Source organism: Cicer arietinum, chromosome 1, assembly GCF_000331145.2.
Source record: "Cicer arietinum cultivar CDC Frontier isolate Library 1 chromosome 1, Cicar.CDCFrontier_v2.0, whole genome shotgun sequence".
Classification (NCBI taxonomy): domain Eukaryota; kingdom Viridiplantae; phylum Streptophyta; class Magnoliopsida; order Fabales; family Fabaceae; genus Cicer; species Cicer arietinum.
In genome coordinates, this window is record NC_021160.2 from 41,825,338 (window position 1) to 41,832,049 (window position 6,712).

A 6,712-nucleotide genomic window follows, 5' to 3' on the forward strand; every position below is an offset into this window, starting at 1 on the left:
AGGAAATAGGAAAGTGTAATGTGATGTGAATTCAAGTAATGATGGATAGATATAATGAAATCTTAAATAGAAAATAGCTTGTAGTCTGGTAGGATTGTGAGGTAATAAGTTTGCGATGCAATGGCGCATAGACCCCAAATGGAACCACCACCGTGCATTTTCATTCTCATATATTTATTTTCTCCCCAAGTGAGCCCCATGAATTTTTAATAATCCTGTAATTGGTGTCATCTTCTGTTCCATAACCCACAATAGTAATCGAATGTCTCTTGATGTTGTCTGAATCGATATCGTTCATATGCATTGGACACGGTTCTTCAAGTATCCCTCCTTTATTATTATCGAAGAAAAGAGTTGATTCGGAAATGAAACCTAGAAGAGCTGAGACATGTTGTTTTGCCACATCATGTTGGAGGTAACTTTCACTTGGCATTACTCTATGCTAGTTACTTATTGGACTATGATGTGCAAATTCTGAACTACGACAGGTGCCCTACACTGCTTTGTACGAATAAAACTTACCTTTAACTAGACCCTTATTTCTAATTATATATTCAAATGCATCACTTATGTGGCCATTTTTACACCCATTGCAGACATCATCACAGTCAACTAATTTTTGCTGTGAAAGTGACTTCAAAGGGCCACCACTGATTTGAACAATGCCTTCAACAGTTGCCACTGCAGAAAAAGTCCAACAACAACCTACACATATATGGAATATATGAATTGATCAATTTCATGAAATTTCATATGAATAATGCCTCTTAATTTGTCTAACTAGGACTTTTCAAAGCTGGATCTAAGCTATTTTTAATAAAATAAATTTTCAATAGTGACAATTATTCATGCTCTTATTCTAAAAAAATATTAGTAGAACAACACCATCTTCCATCAATAGATAATATCTTGAGTAAAAATTATTAATAGAATAACACCATCAATAGATAAGATCTTCAGTAAAAAATATCAATAAATAATTGCCAAATTATAATCAATCAGTAAAATTATTCTTTAGAACAATGAATATCAAGAATGATATTTTTAAGTGGAGCCAAGTTTAAACTGTTTGAAGTTAAAAATATTATATTATTTTGGTTCTCATTAATTATTGCTTTTTATGGTATATTAAAACATAAAAAATAACAAATATATATATATATATATATATATATATATATATATATAAAATTTATTTCCATCCTACGGGAGGTTTGTGGATGCAACCATTGATTTATTGTTTTTTTAACAAAAGAATAAATATTAAATTAATAAAAAAATTATAAAAAAAAAAGTTAGACATAAAAAAAAAAAAATATATATATATATATATATATATATATATATATATATATTTTATTATCAGTCCAGCCTCAATTAAATCTCGATTATACTTTTGAATCTTGAATCTTTATCTACACTGATTTAATGTATAATCGATTTTGATTACCTTGATTATATGTGTGGTACAATAGGATAAAATGGACAAGAAACCTTTTAGTACTTTTTTATTTTATTTTAAGTTTTGTTACACAACGGTATTTTAAGTTTTGTTACCTTTTAGTACAAACTTATGTGCATTATTGAAGAGAGAACTAATCAATATAAGTGAAATGAAAATGAAAAGAGTGATTTTATAGTAGAAGAAATAATGGGGGCTAGGAATTAGGACTATGAAAACATGGTGTTTTCATTATTTTCTGTGGATTTTATTTATAGTACTATGTGTGCCCATTTAGCAGTCTAGTTTATCAATTACATCAGCCGGCCCGAGCCCAATTTTTCACTCCTTTTGTTTCATTTTAGTCTACTAGAAAGTAGGAACATTTGAAAGAAAAAAAAAAGGAAGATAAGTAGGATTTCTCTCTATCGACTTCCCACCATTCATATATTATAAAATAAACAATTTAAAAATCATAATTATTATAATTAATAGAATACATATTACTCTACCATAATCAAGTAATAATATATTAAAATAAAATGAATATAAATATATATGTTTAAAAAATAATACATTTTAGTAGTGAGGTAGATTTAGGGACATAATAAAACGAAATCGACACCCTCAAGTTCGTGTTCATCTTTGACTTTTAATTTTGGAAAAAACTCACATTCTATATCCAGCTAATTTGATTTATGGTCAAATTCAACATAGATTTAAGTTGATATTTGAATGTGTGGGTTGTGTTTTAATTCTGAAAAATAAAATAGTATTAAAGTGTAAATTGTAACACTAAAAAAAAGAAATAACGATGTTTGATAGTCAAATATGAATAATTAACTTTTTTTTTACGAGCTATTAAATATGAATATTAATTTTTTTATATTTATTTTTGAAGTTTCGATAATAGTTAACAATTAACAAGTGTTCTAAAAACATATATTAAAGAACTAAATATAGGAATACTTTTCTAGAGTCGTATTTTCAATTTTTAAAATGTTTCAAAATTGTTATTTTCAAAAGAATTTTTTTTTTTTTTTAATAAGTGTCTTAAAAGTAGAGCTGTCAATTTGACAATCCCCCTAATTATTGGCCCCATCCCATATTTTGGAGGGGCCAGAAAAATTAATAATTTAAAAGACCCCCTAAAATTTAGTGGGCTTAGTAGGTCCATAGGCCCCTTTTTTTAAAAAAATATCGATTTTCTTTTTTGAAAAATAAAGTTTTTCAGTTTTTCACCGATAAATTTTTTTTGATTTTTTTCTATTAACTTTTTCGAGTTTTTACTATAAAAAATTTTCGATTTTTTTTTATAAAAATTTCCGATTTTTTTTCGATAAAAAATGTCCGATTTTTTTTCTAATAAAAAATGTTCGATTTTTTTTTTCGATAAAAAATGTCTGATTTTTTTCAATAAAAAATTTCTGATTTTTTTTTTCGATAAAAAATTTCCAATTTTTTTCGATAAAAAATGTCCAATTTTTTTCGGTAAAAAATTTCTCATTTGTTTTCGATAAAAAATTCTCATTTTTTTTAGATAAATTTTTTTTTTCAAGAAAAAAATCTCAAAATTAACAAAATATTGGGGGCCTCTAAGCCCCTAGAGCCCCTCCCTTAGGCCCTATGAAATAATGGGCCGAAATTTTAAAAAAATTATTTTGATAGGGGGTCTAATAATAGAGGTTTAATAAAAAAAAATTAAGGAGCCTTGTAATTGAGGGCTTTTTTAACGGCTCTACTTAAAAGTACAAGTCGTAATTATTTAACAAGATCCTAATTGTTTAAATTTTCATATCCAGATCTTTTTATATTGATCTAGTCAAAATTGTCTCTTAGAACACAAAAATAGACGTCTCATGTTATCAAAAGTTGACAAGCTATGAAAAAAAATATAAAACTAGCTATGTGTTTAAATTTAATAATCCAAGATGCTTTTCATTAATAAATTTAAAAGTAGCTGTGAAAACGTCTATTTCTATATTTCAAAAGCTAAGTTTGACATAATAATTATAAACTCATACAAAATATCCACAACGAATAGGGTATTGCATGATAAATACGGATGTGAGTATAGATAATCATCTGTAACAATAACCGGATATGAGTTATCTTAATACAAAGTTTAACGTGTATCCGAATAACATATATATTATTATTATTATTATTATATATATATATTATTTATATTATTATTATTATTATTATTATTATTATTATATTAAAAAAAATCAATTTTTTTTTTTATATAAGAGTATATATATATATATATATATATATATATATATATATATATATATATATATTTGCTTTTTGTTAACATTTTTTTGTTTAGTCTAATAATTAATTTTATTTTTTGTTTTATTTCTATCAATATTACTAAATCAAAAAATATTTACATGATTTAATATTTTTTTGGATAATTTAAATATTTTAATATAATATTTTCATGATTTAATATTAAATAATGTTGAATATTTTTTTAATGATGTTAAAATGATATGGTATTTTGTAATTTAACAATTCATTTTAATTTGAATGCAAATAATGAATAAGTATATGAGTATTTAGGTATCTAGAGAGTACAAGTACAAAGATTAAAATTGATACCTATACATATATACAAATATTTTTTTTCTTCAAATTTCAATACAGAAACAGATATTATAGTATACTCTACTACGAGAGATGCTATCATTGTCATCCATACAAGTAATTATAAAATGAGATATGAACAATTAGATAAGTAAAATAATGGAAAAATGGGAATGACTCTTGACTCTCGTATGGTAATTGATACATGTGGAGTCTTGTTATAAGGTCCGTTCTAGACTCTTTTATTATTATTTATTATTTAATGATTATGTTAATTTAGAATTGGAGGTTCACATTGTGGTGCCAAAGGGCCAAAATGGGATATTCATGTCAGAGTTTTCAAAAAGATGGATCGTGTTATGTGTAATGTGGAATGGATGCTTAAATACCACGAGGATTTTGTAAAAGTTCTTCCGATAAAAGTTCTTGACTCAGCCACTCTGATTTTCACAAGATTCTTATTGACAACTGGGGTGGTGACACTAATTTAATATACTATCTCTCCAACCTCACCCCCATTTGAAGAAGGGGAACAAAGACACATTTTGATAATATTTTCAAGATGAAGAAATAATTGTTTAATAAATCTAATGGAATTCAAAATAGCCCCCATTATGGCTATATTGTTTTCTTCGATAATCTGGAAAAGATCTTCAAGAACAATTCGCAACTACTTTATGCCAAGAAGAGTGTTTGGGGTACCATAAGTCAAGAAGCAAGTGGATTGTGGATGCTGTGACCCTACTATATAGTAAATACTATCATTCTAAAACCATCATCAGGAGAAGAAAAAGATAAAATAAAATTATGGCTTTCCGTAACAATACGAGTGTAATATTGATTTTAAGTTTGATAGGAATATATCATAACATCAACAAACTAATGTTTAAATGTGGGGTCTTGACAAGTTAAAAAAATAAGATTCAATACTCAAATTAATATTTCAAGGATGTAGTGAATTTGATGTTGATAAAGTTTCATTACACTTTTGTGAGAGAACTATTCTATCAAATTGAGTGTCCAAATATAGAAATGTTTTATTAATTCAAATTTTAATGTAGTAAAACTGAAAAAGATTTTAAGATAGATAAAATGGAGATGAAATGCAATAAATTGTGGAGCAATAGAGGTGTGAACTTGAGAAAATCCAATAACACTAATTTTACGATGCGCAAAGAAAAGGAAAATTGTATTATGAGAATGTATAGAGAATCATTAATTGTTTCAGTAAAATAGCATTATGAGAATTTATAGAGAATCGTTAATTATTTCAGTAAAATTGTAATTTCTAAAATGATTAAGTAGCTTCTAAAGCAAATCCTTTGACATATATTTTTTTATAGAAAAATAAACCTAACGACTAGTGGTGTAGACTTAACCCACGTTATCAATCTAATAACTACTATTGTTTGATGTAACTTATGGTATTGTCGAGTTATGTGCTTCAACACATGTTTTGAATCTTAACTTTTGATGATGTCAACTTAGTTTTCTTTGTCAACAAGAGTCTTTCTTAAAATTTTACTAAGTCCACAAGCCTTGACCTTCACTTTTGTGCTTGTTTTACCTATTGAGTTCTGTTCTTTTTGAACACGGTCTCTTAGTCTCCTTAAACCACTCTTTACAAATTATACATTGTTTCTTTGAATGTTATTTCTCTCATCAATCAACACCAATAATTTTGTCTTCATACTTTGTCTCACTCGAATCCATTGATCTTCATCGATGACTCAGATTTGACGAAAAAATAAATTTGGAATACCCTAATTCAATGTCTCCCTCTGTTTTCTTAGGTCCATTCTTTAGCCCTTTTATTGTTCGAAAAGAATTTGAGTGAAATTTCTCAACTTTAGATTAAAAAATGTCGTTTTGGCTTCCCACTTAAGATATTTGGAGTGATTGAATAGGGTTGAACAATCCAAAGATTTCTTTAGAAATAGTTAGAATATTTTTTATCTAATCCAAGTACATTCTTGTCCGTTTGGAATAATACTTGTCGCGGCCTAAAATTTCGAGTGTTTCTCGAATTCAATGGAGTCGCCACCAAAATTTATTTTAAAATAGGGAAAATATTGGGAATCCATTAAAATAGTAAAAATAAAAAAAATGTGGTCTTTGAAACCAAATTTGAGTTCGGGAGTCGATTATGCGTAGGGAAGGTATTAGCACCCTACGACATCCGTTAAAAACGGTTACCTATAATTAATTGTGCAAAATTAATTTTAACTTAAGTGTATTTATTTTTCTTTATTATTAAATATGAATAACAATTATTACTATATTTAAAATACGATTTTAAAATAAATATTACTTAACAAATAAAGGAAAAATAAATAAATTTTTATTTATGTGCTTGACAAGAATGTGATCTTGCTCCTACGTATCTCCCGGTGTGATGGAGAAATCAAAGCTACGTAGTTCTTGATTAAAAAACAAACGGATGTGTTGAGTGTGTTTTAAAGAAAAATTATTTTGTGATAAAAAAAGTTTTGACAAAAATAGAATAAATAAATAAATAAATAGAATAAAATAAAAGAGTTTGATTTGAGATAAATACTTTAAAATACGAGTTTTAAGACGATCAAGTTGTACAACTCGTGTCCTAAAACTCAAGGAATATAGAAGATGTCACATCTAATTTAATCCTCTAAAAAATATTTTATTATTCTCGATTTT